We start from the raw sequence: 18,647 nt of genomic DNA, 5'->3' as shown, positions 1-18,647 counted from the left end.
CCAGCGCCAACCGTAACCCCAGGGCGCCGCCAGCCGGACGACTACTCGAGTGCCCCCCCACCATCGCGGGCAGGCAGCAGGGGTGTAGGAAGACCTGCCCACTCTCCTCCCACACGCACCTGTGTGAGAGGTGGAGTGTTGGATGCATGTGTTGGTGCATGTGAGTGTATGTGGTGTAAGGGATGAGTATGACTGTTGAGAAACTTAAGATGGATTTAGAATTGACGGGGGAAGTGCGGAGGAGCGCTGCTTCCGAACAGCTCTCCTCCCCATCACCCCCCCACCCCCCCAAGACCCTCAATGTATATGGTGTGAGTAAAATTGAGGGGCGGGCAGCACCTCAGCGGCCCCACCCACCAACCTCTGAGTAGTGCCCCCACCCCCCAAGGCCCTGTGTGTATACTGATATGTGATGACTAAAGTGCAATTAAAACAAGGGGAGGCAGAGGGCCGCGCCGCACAGCGAGTAAGGCCATGTGAATGGCCCCCTCACTGCGTGCACGGCACATTCCCACCCCGAGATCCTACATGTGTGCGTGGCATGTTGTGTGAGTGAGGGAGGAGAGGGGCTGGGATTCATCATAGCAGGGGGGAGATTACTACCCCCCGGCAGAAGAGAGCCAGCTGGCTCAGTAGGCACCCCAGCCCCCCACCGTTACATGGGAAGGAGCGGACCCGAGACCCCCGGCGACAACATCCCGGAACAGTGCCGACGCCAAGAGCTAGCCCTCCTCCCCCCCCACCCCGAAGGGCAGCCCGTACTCAGTCACCCACTCATTCGACGACAAATAGTGGCAGACCAGCCCGGGCTCGAGACATGCCACCCCCCACACAGCACAGGCTGGACCTCCTGACATGGACTGACCCACCCCCCCGGCAGTGCCCCGGAGGGAGCACAGGCCACCCCCGCGCAGGAAGGCACCCACCGAGGAAATGGCCAGGCCCCGGGCACCAGAGCCCCAGACCCCCCACCCAAGCCTGCACCGAAGAGGCCAACCACCCATCCCAGGGCCCAGCCCCCGTCACCACCGGTACCCCAGACCCCACGCCCCATGACTGCCAGGCAGCACCCGCCCAAGCAATTAAACCAAATTCATAGATCTTCACATATCCTTTGCCAGAACTTCTGCACCGGTGTGCAGGACCATATGGCATGCATGTAGTTCTCCACAAAGTTACCTGAGCAGTGGGTGCATAGGTTTGAGTGTATAAGGCCCATTTGGAACATCCTTTGTCCTGTATAATGAGCTCTATGCAGAGTTTTGTATGGTATAAGCTGTAAGTTGGGGTTTTTAGTCATTTTGAAGGTGTTTAAACATATTTCTTTCCAAAAGTTTTGATCTGGATCGATGGATAGATCTTGCTCCCATTTTGAGGTTGGGAGGGAAATTGAGTCATCCATTTTTGACAATAACTTATACATTTTTTGCAATAATTTGGGGCTAGAAAGATTTAAAAATTCTAGCACCCATGGAGGTATTTCTAAGTTAAACTGATTAAGATTGAACCTTGCCTGAATTGCTGGTACTCAAGAAATTTACTGTTGCTAATTCCGTATTTTGAGACTAGTTCGTCGCATGAAATAAATTTCCCGTTTTGCATAACACGTTCAAGATTTCTAATCCCTTTATCATGCCATAAGGGAAAGCTCAATTTTATCTTTTTTCGGCAAATATCTGGATTGTTCCAAATGGGTGTTAGTTTGCAGGGGATAAGTAGAGACCTACTTATTTTTAAAAAGTCCCACCAGGCTGTTAATGAGGTGTTAATACTAAGGCTCTTAAAACACTTATAACACTTAATGGTAGGACTTATAAAAGGCAGATCAGACAATTTTACTTCTCCGCAGATTGCTTGTTCTAAGTCCAGCCATGGACTATCTACCGGGCTTGATTTGATCCAATTTGTTATATACTGCAGTCTGTTGGCTAAGAAGTAGTGATAGAAACTTGGTAGTTCTAGACCACCATTACCTTTGGCTTTTTGCAGAGTTTTCAAGCTGATTCGTGATGGTTTGTTCTTCAATAAAAATGACAAGATGCTTGAGTCTAGTGATTTAAACCAAGCCATAGAGGGTTTATTATTGATCATTGAGAACAAGTAATTGATTTTAGGCAGGACCATCATTTTAATGGTGGCAACTCTTCCAATGAGTGATATAGGTAGAGATTTCCACTGCACAAGATCCTCTTCCACCTTTTTTAACAAAGGAATATGATTCATCTGTACTAGATCTGAGAGTCTGATGGAAAATTTTATGCCTAAGTATCTAAGGTTACCTGACTAAAGGAGTAGGCAAAACTGTTGATTTGCTCCAGTTGACGGAGTAGTCTGATATAGATGAGAACTTATCTATAAGTGATATTGTCTTCAGAAGAGAGGTTGGAGAATTCCTAAGAAAAAGTAATACGTCATCTGCATAAAGGCTTATCTTTTCTGTTTGAATTCCTTTAATATCTACATTTTGTCTAATTAGTTTGTTGTTTTTAATTGTATTTGATCATTTTAATATTTCATGGCCAATTTTAATATTGTCACTTTGAATGTCAGGGGTTTGAGGAACGTTTTAAAACGCACGTTGGTTTTTAATCAGCTGGCATCTTCCCCTTCAGCATTTGTTTTCTGCAGGAAGTCCACCTCCGGGACCAGCGGGACGAGGCTCTCTTTTCACGACAATGGAAGAGGGGTAGATCCTACTGGAGCGTAGGTGGTGTCCACTCCTCAGGCGTCGGGATTCTTTTTGGCGACCGCGCCTTTGAGGAAGTAAGTTCATTTACCGTTCTTCAAGGCAGGGTTTTGGGAGTGGACGCCACATGGAGGGGACAGCGTCTCCGGGCCATATGCATCTACGCTCCAGTGGAGGCCTCGTCCCGTATAACTCTCTCTGAGGAGTTCTCCCTGTTGTGTGTCACAGATCGACACTTGATTTTAGGAGGGGACTTTCACATCGCGTTGGAGGGTAGAGAGGATGTCAGCTCAGGGCATTTTCGCTATTTTATTCGTTCCTTTAAACTTGTGGATGGTTTTAAAACATGCAACCCCAGCATGCTGGGCTTCACCTGGCATAATAGTCGCGGAGCCAGCAGTCACATCGACTACATTTTAGCTTCACCCCCCATTGTTTTTGAAAAGGTGTCCTTCTCCCCACAGTGGCCCACTGACCACTTGGCAGTGGAGGCCACTGCCTCCATAGACGCCCCTGTATATGGGGGCGGCTATTGGAAAATTAACCTGCAGATTCTGGAGGAGAGCGATTTTAGACACCTTTTTTTTAGATCACTTCTCCGAGTGGCAGAAGGACAAGCCTACCTTCCCCTCTGTGGCCGAATGGTGGGAGAGTGTGAAGGACAGGATCCAAACTTTCTCCATGCAGTATAGCAAGCAGCGCAGGATGGAGAAGAAATTCTCCATTCTGCAGCTGGTGAGAAGGTTGCGGGATGAATACGCCACTTACAACAATGGGGGCATGTATTAGGATGAATTCACAGACGATTACGTCACCCACGTGGCATGGAATTAATCCTTTTACTATAATATTCTGGGAAGTTGTAATTGTGGATTAATTCTGATCGTGTGTGGACTGATCGTCCTGAAATTCAGATCAATCGTCCATGATTCACCCCGAATGTTACTAGACTGCACGAACATGTTATGTAACGATCCCCTGTAAAACCTAATTTTGCCATAAATAACTTGGGCTCGTAAAAAGAAGCCAGGATGCTCATCCTGCATCAAAAGCATGCATTTAAGATGACATTTTAATTGTATAAATGGCCATATGTGTTTACTTAGATTTTAATGGTGTGTAAATATATTGGTTGCTTTTATTGCTTTTTTTTGCTTATTTTATGGTGAATGGTTCTGCAGATAGTTTGTTTAATACTATTTTAAAATATTTTTAGTAATGTCTTATTGTATTGGCATTCACTTGTATGATATGGGAAAATTTCAGCCTGTTATATTATGACTATTTCTGAATATCATTGTTTTAGTAGGAAAATTTTGTTTTTAATTCCCTTGTTGACAGTGCCAATTTTTTAAGTGCAGTTTCTATTATATGTTTTAATGTGTTTGTGTCGATGTAAATAATTGTGCAGAACTGTTTAATAAAGTATTTGGATCTGGAAAATAAAATCTGACTGACTGACTGACTGACTATATAAAGTACATGATCTTACCACACTGACATTTCTGATTTTGCTAACAATCATGTACAGTAAATTTAAAAGCTTTTTGTTTTGTCATAAATTATTTATGCTATTTTACAATGCAGATAAAGTATTCCTGTCGATACAAGGAGGATATATTTCTTTTCTCGATGGATGTCGTTTTGAACCTAAAGGTTGTTTTTTTGGAAGAGCAATATATAGTTACTGCCTACATTTTTTGCTGTGCATGTGATTTTGATGAGAATATTACATTTTTATGTCTCTGCGTAGATTTTTTTCACCAATAATTGAGTCTATCCTTGTGTATTTAAGGTTTTGGTAATTCATGATTCCCAAATAAGATTTGGTGTCATTGTACAAATATAAGAAGATTCAGTGTGCAGTTACCAGGTTACAGATAAACAAACAAATAAATAAAATGGCATCAGAAGAGAAGTACGATGACAGTAAAATGTGTGAAAGTAGTGGAATGTGGAAAATGTGTGTGCATATAAGTCTCCACATGTATAAAGCGACTGTATAGCATAACGAAAAGGAGCAATGGATAACTGACATAAAGTGCTTACTGTCCATAACGACAATGAGTCATGTACGGCGTAAGATAAACACAACATGCGTTAACTTTGGATATGCATAATGCACACACAAGAATCATATGTCTTTGGAATCGAGAGAACTATCAGATAACTTCAACAAGTTACCAAATGGATGCAAAATCAAAGATAGGCTATTAATTTCTGCCTGGCACTAACCTTGTATGCCTCTGTCACATGACCGGTGGGAAGTAGGATCCGAATGCAAGCTGTAGGGCAGAACCCCCTTTGCGGGGAGCTTTTCTGGCAGGCAGGCTTGGGCACAGAGACGCAAACAGACAAGGACCAGAACTGGAGAACATTGGCCTGGGCACTTTACCAAACTAAGGAATGGGAAAACACAAGGCAGCTGGTAGTGACTGACAGAAGGACAGGAACATGAGGTGAGACTAATAAAGACCAAGCGTGGCTCATTAGGGCCACGTCAGGGAGGAGAACTGGAGAGTAAGGTTGACAGGACGGGCAGGCCATGACAGTAACACCCCCCCACCCCCCAATCCTGTGCCCTCCTGGTGCAAAGGCATCATTAAGGGGACACACTGACCAGGGCAAAACCAAGGACAGCAGGGGAGACAAACCGCCAGGACACAACTCATGACAGGCCAGGTAACCCGACAGGGATGCAGACTAGGGACTAAAAGACAAACAGCGGGTGTCAGTGGGCAAGTGGCAACAAAGGAAACAGAAGAAGGAGACAAAGGGAGGGATTGGGCACCAAAAGGACCAAAGGTGGCACAGGACAGACAGGGCAGGACACAACCAGACAAACAATGTGCAACAAGAATAGGGCCAGGAGAGGGAGCCAGGGGGAACCTAAAGTGGGAAGCAAGAGTGACTGGAGTGGGGGCTGGAAGAGTGAAATCGGGCTAAGAGGTGAAACCAGGGAGAGCCACGGGGAAGCAAGACTACAGATCAAGCTCCGAGGTGCCGCAGAAGGGTCGCGGCCAGGGGGGCCTTCGGAGTCCTGTCTGGGTCTGTAGAAGGACGAGCTCCTCTCGTCTGCGCCAGCCGAGGGAAGAACAGCATCGGTAGACGGCGAGGGGTCGGCAGAGCCGGAGGGCATCGAGGAGCAGGCAGGACAGGAACCGGACCACACCGTGGACCCTGCAGAACAAAAGCAAAGGCCAGTACCAGTGCCGGAGGAAACCGCAGGTGGTTCCTTTCGGGAACCAATGGATGGGGTCCCCCGAAAAGACCCCCTTGGACCGAGCTGGGATCAGGCGGTAAGTCTGGGTAGCATACCCCAGATTTTTCCTCCTGGAGCCGAACCCCCGACCAGTTTTCCTTTGACCCTGCCGTTGTCACGGCGATAACCTCCTCGGCTGGGGAAACTCTGGTCACGGGGCTGACACCACGGACTGGGACTCAGGGCAAGAACTTGAGGGTCCCACTCCATGTTCTCCGGGGGAATGTCCTCCGGGCCGCCTGTGCCTTAATCCATACTAAATGTAACTAAACAGAATGAAGCTTAAAAGAATAAAATGGTAAAGAGAGGAAAATTTAATGTGTAAGTTTCAAAAAACGGGCTCTTGCTTTTATCCAGATGTTTGCAGGCGTTGTGACTCTGTGATGAATGGTGACGTATGAGATCCTGAGAATGGGCTACGCCTCCAAGGGTGAGTGGCAGGTGGCATTTCCCAGGAATTACAGGCTGGAGATGTCTGAGGAGCTCTCCTGGAGTGAAGACAGAAAGAGAAGAAGGGAACAAGCAGAGGGTGTGGGGAGAAAAAGACTGCAGATCCAGTTACAGGTGAATTGTACAAATGCCCTTGAAGTCTTGGTCCATGAGGGATCCTATTTTTAATAAAAAAAAATTAAAAAAAGACAATAAATTATTTCAAAATAGAGCTTATCATTTACATCTGTCTAGGAGTTAAAACACATAAAATCAATTAACTTACATGATAGAGCTGGACAATAGCTTAAAAACAATATGAGGACCATTTCTATGCAGCTTATATTAAGGTAAATATAGCCAGTCAAATTCATAGTCCCTCCAAAAAAAGTTTGTTCACTTAAATCTCCCACAATATTGATCCAAGACTCGCCCAATTTCAGTTTCATGAGTTACTCATGTGACCAAATCAGCATGCCAAGTTTCATTAAAATCCATGACAATGAGGTTCGAAAGTGTGACAATTTGACATGGAATGACCCAATACACCATATGCACAATAAATAGTAAATGACACCAAATTATAACTAACATCAAATAGGAAACAACAGCGCTCCACAACAAGCGAAAACCCAGATGAATGCTACCAAGAACTGTGTTAACACTGATGAAACTAAGAGTATTTTATTTTTGTTCTGTGCAACATTGTTTTTTAAAAATGTAATAGTCCGCTTGAAACATTTACCTGATTCAGCAAGCAATGCCCCAAATTACTTAAACATTTTACCATCCATTACCGTAAGGGTTCCGAGCCCCCATCCGGGGCTGCCTACCGTCCTGTTTATTACGGGTTCACGCCGTATTAAAAAGAAAACTGTCCGTATTGATTAGTGCCGGATTTCCGTTCGCATCGCCAATCTCCCACCACTCGACATATTTTATCGTGGAAACCCCGGCAAATTACACCGCTGTTTTAGCGGTCAGGGACATTTTTGGAAATATATATATAAGATTTGAAACCCCAACTAAACTAACCTGTTTGAGAAGGATTTACTAACCAAATACAGTAACTGTCTGCCATCACTTCAGTATAAGAACATCCTCAATAAAAATAAAGACCACAAGTTTTAATGACATTAAAACGTGCAATAATTTTAATGTATTATTGACATGTACTATGTTAGTATAGTATAAAAGAGTAAATAATCAAAGTAGCATAACATAATTTGAAGATTAAAAAGAAATTTCGGAGAGCTAACAAACTGCTCACCTCTGCGCCATTTTCACTCGAAGAGTTTGTCGAGTTTCAAACAGTAAAGAATGTTTACGTTGTTTCTATGGAAACTACTCTAACTGTCCGCTTGACAATAATGTAATGGTACGTATATAGAAATTGACTTGTGAGTTGTATTACGCTACGTGCGTATTACGTCACAACTTGTGCGTAGCGGCCATTTTACCAGGGAATGTCGAAGATGTGCCATGTAGCTCAAATACAGAAAGTTCCACGTTTCTTTTAAATGTTAAAGAAAGTTTCATAAAAACAAATTGTATAGCGAGTGTTCAAGACCATAGGAAGCTTTATTTTGTTCAGGCAAAAGGGGCTGAGGCATAATATTTAAAGGAAATAATCTTCCACCACAGTTGACCATGAAGTCTAAATACATGCACAATGATCGAGGCACAATACCGCTTTCTTAAATTAATTATCATGATGCGTGAATTTCCCGCTTTGTCTTACAATAAGGTACCGAACATAAACTCAAAGAGAGTTTTTTAGATGTGCACTCAAAAAATTAAAACGGGACCAGCTGCTGTGACATATAATATGTAACGTCAAGTTCACCCGTCTGTTCACCCGTTTACACAAGCTCGGTGGCTATAAAAACTCATACATTTAGCTGATACCAATTAATTTTGTCCTTAGGAAGACTGATTTTTAGCTGATTTTTGGCTTATGGAGGCTTCCATATATGACAAACCACAAGATGGCACTGCTTGTGCATGCCTTTTGAAATGAACTGGAATGCCGCTAGCAGGCACGCAAGTTACTTCACAAGTTCTAGAGCACAGCAATGCGTTTTGACTTTCTGTTAGCTATGTACGCAGTGATGGACATAACTGGTTCGCAAGTACACATTCACCTTTAAAAGCGATACATGCAGCAATCGGTTGTAAGAGCGTGAATGCGTACATATTTTATGTGCATTTGCGCCAATATGACAAGAAATTACCGTGCGTTTTAACCTCTATTTTTCTTACTTCTTTATTTTACGTTTTCTCTGTTTTATTTCAGTCAGTCTAACATATTGCGCCACAGTCGTCAACCCGAATTTTCATAGCAGACTTCAGTTAGGAGTACAGCCTTAGCAATGATTAACCTGGGACTCACCAGGGAGGTGTGGGGGATACTATTGTAAATTGCTTAGTTTTAACTGTAACAGCCTTAATAATTCTACCAAACGCGGTAAAATACTGCAATACCTATATCACTCAAGGACTCATATGGTGCTCTTACAAGAAACTCATTCTAAACCATCAGACCAATCTAAACTGAGGTGTGGATGGGCAGGTCAGACCTATCATTCTACATTGTTTCTGCTGTAGAGCGAGGGGTGTAATAAATCAATTGCATAAATATATTCCCTTTGTTCAATCTGATGTGGATTCCCGATCCAAATGGGAGATCTGTCATAGTTACTGGTTTATTGTTCATTACGCCTATATACTCTTTGCTAACGTATGTGCTCCTAATTGGGATGAGGATACTTTCTTTAAGTGCCTGTTCTCACTGGAACCTGATACCTATAAATATCATAACTTGGGGGGTGATTTTAATGTTGTTTAATGTTGTCAATCCTGAGATGGTGCGTCTTTTTTGGGTGTGCTGATAGGTGTCCACCTCATGGCGTCCTGCCCCTTCCCTCTAGTTAGCAGATCGACCTGATACAATATAATGAAACAGCAAATTCAACGCAGCAGGTAGCTTCCAGGACTTCCATGCATGTACAAATGAAAAAAAAACAGAGAAATCTTCTCAATGATCCCCAGCTACACTAATACAGCTTCCAGGACCTCCATGCATGTACAAATGAAAAAGAAACAGAGAAATGTTCTCAATGATCCCCAGCTACACTAATACAGCTTCCAGGACCTCCACGCATGTACAAATGGAAAAAAAAAACAGAGAAATCTTCTCAATGATCCCCAGCTACACTAAACAGCTTCCAGGACCTCCATGCATGTACAAATAAAAAAAAAAAAAACAGAGAAATCTTCTCAATGATCCCCAGCTACACTAATACAGCTTCCAGGACCTCTACGCATGTACAGTGATGCCAATTAAGCAAGAAGGTATTACCAGAAAAAATTCAACAGGTATTCAGTTATATGCAGTTCTTCTTTGTTTTTGTATGTCTAATTAAAATTATTTAATAATTATTTATTAGCATAACTTGCATTACAACATAAATAATGTTATGTACTTTATATTTGTGGTCAAATGTTTTGAACACCGAATTTTCAAATTGTACTCTTCAGTAAATATAAGCCTACTTAGCTAAGTCAGACATTATTCCACACGTGAACAAGACTGATGTAAATATTTTAAGGTTATTGACAGGGGCTGATATAACTGGTAAAGAAACAGAAATTCGCCTTATAATGGTTAAAATGTTCTGTAATTCTCGTCATAATAGTGGACATGGAATTGAGACACGCGTTATAATGATTGGAAAAAACTGTAATACATAAGTTTGGTCACTTTTAAGTAACAAATACAATAACTGCTTGAGAAATGCAGCTGGAAAACTTTTATGAGTCTCCGGATTCCGTGTCACCTGGAACCTACGTCGCCAAGCATAGCCCTGTGAACTGGTCACATGGTACAGAGTACCTAATTAAGGCAGTAACATTTTTAAACCTGAGTCTTGCCAAACATAGCAGCTCATTGATGTTTGTTCAGTGCTCATTTTGAAGCAGGAAGTTTGGGTGTTCAGCCTTGAAGGTTCTCTATAGATATTTAATATTTCATATTAATTGACTCTAAAATTGGAATCCCTTGTACATGCCCTAAAGTTAAATTAATTACTTAATACTAATATTGCCAATGCATACATTTCCTTCTTCTAATCAGGCATCTCGTTCTTCTTAGGTTCGACTGCTGGGAAAGAATCTTTGTACAAGAAAATATCACTTGTTTTCTTCTCTTTGTGGACCATCTGCCTGATTGCTTGTATCACTGGACTAATTTTTCTTTGTAAGTTCTTGTTCGAATAGAACTTTACAGAGCTGGTGAAAATCTGCATTTACACTGTTTATTTACCATAATGCTCTTACACTGTATATAAGATGAAATTTCAAAGGCAGGTGTTTGTCATTGCTGAAGAAGAGTTAATCCAATTTTCAATCCATTTTTTGTACCTCAGCATTGAAAAATGCTTTATTTGGCAGAATAAGTAGTCTCTGATACTCCCACCCATCTTTTTGTATTTTAGCATTTCTTTTTTCAGTTTTTTAAGGAAGTATATTTAAAATGAAACATTTCCCAACAGACTGACCAATGATGTCTTTTTTGAGTTGTACTGGCAGCTGGGGGACTGGAACCGTGAGGGGAACTGTAGAATCATAATTGGTTCTGGAACCGTGACCATGAAATTGTAATCATTTTTTTTTTTTTTTAATGTGTTCTGTCCGGTAGCTTTCGCAAGCAGAATAATGGTCTGAATGCACTGCTGTGTCAGACATATTTGCTTTACCATGAGGGGCTCTATAAACTCTGTATAGGCCCTTCATGTTGGTCAATTTCTTTTTATTCGTATATTTATTGTATCTTATTTAATACATGTAAAATATTCCAGTTGCCGTGCTGCCCGGAAGGGAGTGATAGATTAGGAAAATGAGTAAAGAAAAGGCGTAGGGAGAGAAATGAGAGAGAGAGAGAGAGAGAAAAAAAAAACACCAACAAAGGCGGAGACAACAGTGGGACAGAGAGGCTAACAAAGACAGGAGTAATGTAAAAAGCACATACAAAAAAATGCATTTGAAATACAACCAAAAAACATAAATACAAAGACACAACGAGAAATAAAGAAAATAAAACAGATATACAGACATACAAAATTGTAGCATGTGCTTGGAAGGGAGCGTGGAGGTGTATTTGCATGAAATTGTAATCATGACTGTGAGATTGTTGTACTATAACTTAAGTCAGAACTGTGACTGTGGAATTGGAAATGTGACAGGGAGTGTTACCATGGGGCTGTAACTGGATCTGTGACTGGGATTATGACTGGGACAGGAACTGTGACCATGGGACTGGAACTGTGACAGGGGCTGTATCTGTACCTGAGGATGGATTCATGACCCTGAGCTTGGAACCGTGACAATCTGAGTGTAACAGTGACTGGAAATGTGACAGGGACTGTTACTATGAGGCTGTAACTGTATCTGTGGCTGGGAGAGGAACCATGATTGTGGGACGGTGACCGTGACTGTGGGAGTGTAACCATGACTGGGACTATAAGCAAAGTGTTTTCCTCCTTCCTTCTTCTTCCACATCACATCGTTCATTTTCTCCACTTGATTGTACCATTTCTTCAGCTCAACAGAAAAGTAGACATGAGGTGAAGATGGGGCTGAACACCAAGATAATCTCTAGTACGAAATCATCTCTATATGTGCTTGACATTAATCCAGAGCCTGCAAGCTGTTGGGATCTCCAAGGCCTGTTTCATGATGATATGAAATATAAATGAGACTATTACCACATCTAACAATGGCAGTAAGGGAGGTGTTCATATTGACCTGCAAAGTGACATTCCCTGGCATGAATGATGTGAATGATGACAAAAGGATTGGGACAGTGAGGACACTGTGCCTGTGACTGGAAGGTCACAGGTTCAAATCCCTTGCTTGGCAGAGTGATCTCACTGTTGGGCCCTTGTGCAAGGCCCTTCATTCCCAATTGCTCCAGGGACTGTCTGACCCTGCTTTGTAACTTGTATATTGCTTTGGAAAAAAAGATCTGCTAAATTCGTAATTGTAATGTTTGCATTTCTGTGACAGGCCTACAGGGGGAGCTACGTGCCGTGGAAGACTTTTGTTCCTCTGTGCTAATGTGTGCTGCTAATGAAAGCTGCCATGCAAGTAAGTGTGTCCTGACTCACAGTGGGGCATGATGGGTATGTGTTAACAGCACCAGTTATCAGTATTATTAATTAATTATAAAACAGCACAAATCATCACTGATGTTATTTTGTAGTATTAGTACACAGTACACAGATGGAATGAAGTTAATTAGTAGTGATGCCGAAAAGGACGGCTGGTAAACCAGCTTGTGGTACTTCTGAACCCACTAGACAGTGGTCTTGGTTTGCTTTGGGACATGCTTTGAACAGAGACCACCATCTAGTGGGGTCAGAAAATATAGCAAATGTTTCATGAAGTGTCATTTTGGCCATCACTGATAATTAGGTATTGTTAACGGTGCGCCTGTTATTTCAAATAGACCCCTTAACCATAACGTTTTAAAGTAATGAAGCACTTTTCTACCAATGTGAATAATAAAGTAAAGCGCCCTAAGCATTTCGACAACAAGAATCAAGGAATAACGCAGGTAATCCTTGTTAAAATGAGCGTAATGCATTAACCCAGAAGCGGGTTGTCTATTTGCATATGCCCCAGCATGCCGCACTGTCGTACTGAAAATAGCCACAGTCTACCAATGTTTTAAACTAGAAATAATTCTCTTCAACACGAATGTACTGTTTCTAATACAATGTTTAATACAATGTATGTGAATAGCCTAGACAATCATTTTTAAGGCTGAATTAATGTGTCAACAAAATGTAGGGTGGAAGAGCCAAGCGCTGTCTGGTTCATTTGCATATGTCCCAGCATGCCGCACTGTCGTACTGAATATAGTCATTGTCTACTAACGTTTTAAACTAGAAATAATTCTCTTTAACATGAATGTGCTATTTTTAATACAATGCTTCATACAATGTATGTGAACAGCCTAGACAATAAGTTTTAGGGCTGAATTCATGTGTTTTAACAAAATGTAGCATCGAAGACCCAAACGCTGTCTGGCTATTTGCATATGTCCCAGCATGCCGCACTGTCGTACTGAAAATAGTCACTGTCTACTAACGTTTTAAAATAGAAATAATTCTCTTTAACATAAATGTACTGTCATTTTAACCAAATGTGTCAGTAAAAGCACAGCCAATATGTTTAGACATGTCAGGCGACGAATGGCCGCAAGCCCTCTATTATGTCGTGAGCGGGGGGGCGCGTGATGAAGCAGCATGTCCGCCAGTAGCCTTAGCATGTACGGTACAGTACATGCCAGCAAAACGGGTGTCATTAGTCTTTAAAAGAATAAAACACATTATAGGTGTTTATTAATGTACTGGTTTAAATGCATTTTGAGGATAATAAAACTTTTACCAGCGTAATTTTAACCGTGCTCTGGGCTCGTCAATCTTTTCTAGCTAGAGATGAAAGAGGGTATTGCGTTTTTAAATGGTAAAAACAATAGCTGTGTTTTGTTATTTTAGGCAAATGCGCTATTTTATGTCAGTAAAAGCGTAGCCAGTATGTTTTTAGGGTGAAATTATACGGTCTAGCATTGTTTCACTTGTTTAGATATGCCAGACAGCTAATGGTCACAGTGGGGGAATGGGGTTCAGCTACTTAAGATATTAACTGTTTTTGTTAATGTTTAAAGGTATAAAAAGCTTTAGCTGTATTTGTTAAATTGGTATAAAAAATCAGCCTTAACTACAGGAGTAAAACGAACACCCCAACAAGCACCGCAAAGCCACGGGCACGCGCACTCAAGGGTTGGCCTGCGAAACAGTTGCAATTTTCTCTAGCCGACAGTAGGCGCGCCCTAACAAAATGGGTATTACAGGGCCCCTAACACAGGCTAACAGCCACAACTTCACGCGCCTTATAAAAAAACACCAGACATATATAGTCCACGCTTTTCTTAAAATTGCATAAGGATTGTTTTGTCATAGCGAAATTTTAAATTAGGATGAGTGTGATATAAATCAATTAGGCAACAAGAATTGAGTAACAGTAGGAACTAGTGAGCGGAATATATCAACATACATCGAAACATTTTTAAAAACTTTGGTAGAATAATGCCTTACTTATCTTAATAAGACTTAATTTAAGGGATAAAAAACATTAGTTGTGCTTGTCAACGTGCTATTTTAAATAATGCGTTATTTTCTAATGGTAAAAACACTGTCATCATGTTTTAGAGTGAAATTATATGGGCTAGTTTTGTTTTACAACACATTACAGGATACTGATTGACACTGTAACCGTTACAAGGCACCCAGGCATGCAGAAGTGTGAAGTTTTAGCACGAGCCAAGGATGGGTTGAGGGGAGGTACGGGGAACGGTCAAAAATTTAGGATATATTTTTGTTATTTTACCCTTTTTTTTGTTAATATGTTATATTAAAATAAGTATAAAACATGCTATGAAACATGTTATTCAAAGTGCTTTAAGGGTAGCTTTGTTTTACAAAAGTTTAGTCAAGAGGCGACATGCCACTCTGTCTTTGACAATGAGCAGGGCATAGCCACTGATGATTCAAACAAGGAATAAAACAGTTTAGCAGTAACTGTTATTTTGCTATTTAAAGAAGGTGGGCATGGTTATTTAATCTCATCTAATAGTAGCTAGTAAGCTACATTTAGAATCAAGCATCAACTACGCATGAAAAACTTTGGTAGAATGATGTCTAGTTGTCCTGATGGAAACGCCCAGCTGGGAGGGGTAACTCACCTCATGCTTTATTAAGTGAGCGAGTGGCGAGCACAAAATACAGATACTTCTGAAAGCTTGAAACAGACACAGACATCTTCGCCGATCAACTTTCAACGCAAAGATGGAAATGCTAAACTGGAGGTATGATACACTGTCATTTTAACATTATTTAATATTTGTTATAAGGGCCAATACGGTGAAAACATATTATTGTTATTTTGACCAAAAGTTTTTTTATGTTATCAAGTGAATTAAGGATGCCAAGCAAGGATGTTGAAGAAAACGGCCGACGTGTCGGTAAGTTTTCAGACATAGCAACGTGCAATGGCTTTCACTGTTTAAAATGGGTAAAGACAACATGTGATTATATACACACAGGTTCAGATGAGGGATCCCCGGTCGAAGAATTGACCACAAATATTGAGAAGATTATTAGGGAAGGGCCTATGGAGGACACAGCGGGGGGTGACGACGTGAAGACGGCAATGGCGGGGGGCCCCGTGGCGCGACGAACGATCCATTTTATCATAGGGGCCGTGGCATGGATTATGGATACGGTAATAGATAGCGATTGTGCAGCGTGTGCAGCATACTGCCCCAACTTACGCTGGCACAGGTGTTACAACGGGCCAGAGCCATATTATATGCTTTATAATTTTGAAAGGGTCGCCAAAAAGCTGTGCACGCCACGGGTTGCAGATATATTAAGAAACTGTATCATGGCGTTTACACCAACGCCGCCAGCCGCAACAATTGTTCAAGAGGCTATTGATACGGTTGTAAATAAACTGAAATATGTTTCAGTTTAATAATGAGCGATATTATAGCCCCTGAGCACACGCGCAATGTTTATACTGCAGTTCTGGGGTACTGGCGAGTGGTGCGGCATGCGTGAATGTCATTTCAAAAGTTATTTTTAAGAGTTATGGTCCTGTTTTTATTTTATTTTGTAGCAAGTAAGTAAGTAAGTAAATAAAATAATAATAATGAAATTAATGTGTGAAATGAGTTTCTTTTTTACTTTTCACTCTATCTCCATCCATGAAACCTGCAAAGTTACAATTATTGGCTAAATTGCGGATTGTAGATGACATGGGGCCATGCAGGGACACGTTGGACAATTCTTCTTCTAGCCATGTAGTCTTCACTCTCATCCAGGATATTACCCCATTATGTCACCCTTAAGCAGGCGACATGTGTACCACCCTGTATAATCTATCTACGCCACCAAATGACCCAGGGTTTTGATGGCGTAAAATAAACACGGTCAAGTGCTTGTTAGCAATAACAACACAATGTTTTCATGACTCAACTCATTTTATTTAGAAAGCATATAAAAATGAGCAGCCAATCACATTTTGACAGACGTTTACACACCAGCCATTGGCTGCTCGCATGTGTACAAATTGCAGAAATCATTAAATGCCTCATCTACAGCATACTCACAATCACCGTCTTCAGCGATGCGTTTCAGCTCGCGCAATTTGGCCCGTACATTAATTTGGCCTTTAAGTTCAGAAACTAACACATCGATTGATGCATGTATTTTTACAGGAGCGGTATGAGGGTGAAACATGGCCACCGCCTTTGTGATAATATGTTTAAGCCGTGGCCTATACAGCTTTTTGAACAGCTTTTCAAAATTGTTAAAGAAATAAAACGGTACAGGTTCATAGCGACAGGTGTGCTGAAGCAGGCTAGGGTGTTTCACAGAACAGCCGATACAGTTCTCCTTCAAGTCATCTTCGATTAGCCGATCCAGAATAAAGGCAAGTGACCCTTTGATTATCTTCATGGCAGCTTCGGTGATGTCGCCACCCCCAGAATCTCCAGATAATGATGGAGCCGCAAAACGATCGCGGAAATCATCCAACATCGATGCAGTAACCCGCGATGTATCCATTAGGGCAGAGTCCGCAAGCGGTGGTTGTGACTGGAACAGAACCCCATACGGGCACCATGATGCGGCCAGCCGCGGAGTGTATTGAGGAAGCTCTGGTGGCGTTGTATCCATTCGCTGTCCAAAAGTATAGAGGGTCATGGATGGGGATCGCTGGGGGTTAAGTTGAGGAGAAGACTTGTTGTGCTGTATCGCCCCAAAAGTAAATTCAGACGTGGGGTGGGGAAAAGGTCTGTGGGTGTGTCTCGTCCAGGTGACGATACCCAATGAGATGAAACATGACCACCTCACGTCCGAGTCCAGCGTTGCGCGTATATCGCTAACATATTTCAGTTTATTTACAACCGTATCAATAGCCTCTTGAACAATTGTTGCGGCTGGCGGCGTTGGTGTAAACGCCATGATACAGTTTCTTAATATATCTGCAACCCGCGGCGTGCACAGCTTTTTGGCGACCCTTTCAAAATTATAAAGCATATAACGGGCTCTGGCCCGTTGTAACACCTGTGCCAGCGTAAGTTGGGGCAGTATGCTGCACACGCTGCACAATCACTATCTATTACCGTATCCATAATCCATGCCACGGCCCCTATGATAAAATGGATCGTTCGTCGCGCCACGGGGCCCCCCGCCATTGCCGTCTTCACGTCGTCACCCCCCGCTGTGTCCTCCATAGGCCCTTCCCTAATAATCTTCTCAATATTTGTGGTCAATTCTTCGACCGGGGGTCCCTCATCTGAACCTGTGTGTATATAATCACATGTTGTCTTTACCCATTTTAAACAGTGAAAGCCATTGCACATTGCTATGTCTGAAAACTTACCGACACGTCGGCCGTTTTCTTCAACATCCTTGCTCGGCATCCTTAATTCACTTGATAACATAAAAAAACTTTTGGTCAAAATAACAATAATATGTTTTCACCGTATTGGCCCCTATAACAAATATTAAATAATGTTAAAATGACAGTGTATCATACCTCCAGTTTAGCATTTCCATCTTTGCGTTGAAAGTTGATCGGCGAAGATGTCTGTATCTGTTTCAAGCTTTCAGATGTATCTGTATTTTGTGCTCACCACTCGCTCACTTAATAAAGCATGAGGTGAGTTACCCCTCCCAGCTGGGCGTTTCCATCAGGACAACTAGACATCATTCTACCAAAGTTTTTCATGCGTATTTGATGCTTGATTCTAAATGTCGCTTACTAGGTGCTATTAGATGAGATTAAATAACCATGCCCACCTTCTTTAAATAGCAAAATAACAGTTACTGCTAAACTGTTTTATTCCTTGTTTGGATCATCAGTGTCTATGCCCTGTGCATTTTCAAAGAGAGAGTGGCATGTCGCCTCTTGACTAAACTTCTGTAAAGCAAAGCTACCCTTAAAGTACTTTGAATAAAATGTTTCATGGCGTGTTTTAATACTTATTTTAAAATAACCCATTAACAAAGGAAGGGTAAAATAACAAAAATATATCCTAAATTCTTGACCGCTCCCGTACCTCCCCCCTCAACCCATCCTTGGCTCATGCTGAAACTTCACACTTCTGCATGCCTGGGTGAATCAGTATCCTGTAAT

The 18,647-nt window shown here is 41.9% G+C and overlaps 2 long non-coding RNA genes across 2 annotated transcripts; one reads left to right on the top strand and one right to left on the bottom strand.

The window, feature by feature from the left end:
• Positions 1 to 15,187: 15,187 nt before the first annotated feature.
• Positions 15,188 to 15,652, top strand: LOC140582283 (uncharacterized). The gene is made up of 3 exons (XR_011985212.1): positions 15,188 to 15,309; positions 15,416 to 15,465; positions 15,547 to 15,652. It is a non-coding gene; the product is annotated as an uncharacterized lncRNA (long non-coding RNA).
• A 2,001-nt stretch (positions 15,653 to 17,653) lies between these two features.
• LOC140582218 (uncharacterized) lies at positions 17,654 to 18,101 on the bottom strand. The gene is made up of 3 exons (XR_011985162.1): positions 18,048 to 18,101; positions 17,892 to 17,941; positions 17,654 to 17,810 (listed from the first exon to the last, which is right to left on the bottom strand). It is a non-coding gene; the product is annotated as an uncharacterized lncRNA (long non-coding RNA).
• Between the last annotated feature and the right edge of the window lie 546 nt (positions 18,102 to 18,647).

Source organism: Paramormyrops kingsleyae, chromosome 24 (assembly GCF_048594095.1).
Source record: "Paramormyrops kingsleyae isolate MSU_618 chromosome 24, PKINGS_0.4, whole genome shotgun sequence".
NCBI classification, from domain to species: domain Eukaryota; kingdom Metazoa; phylum Chordata; class Actinopteri; order Osteoglossiformes; family Mormyridae; genus Paramormyrops; species Paramormyrops kingsleyae.
This window is presented reverse-complemented; position numbering and strand designations above follow the sequence as displayed.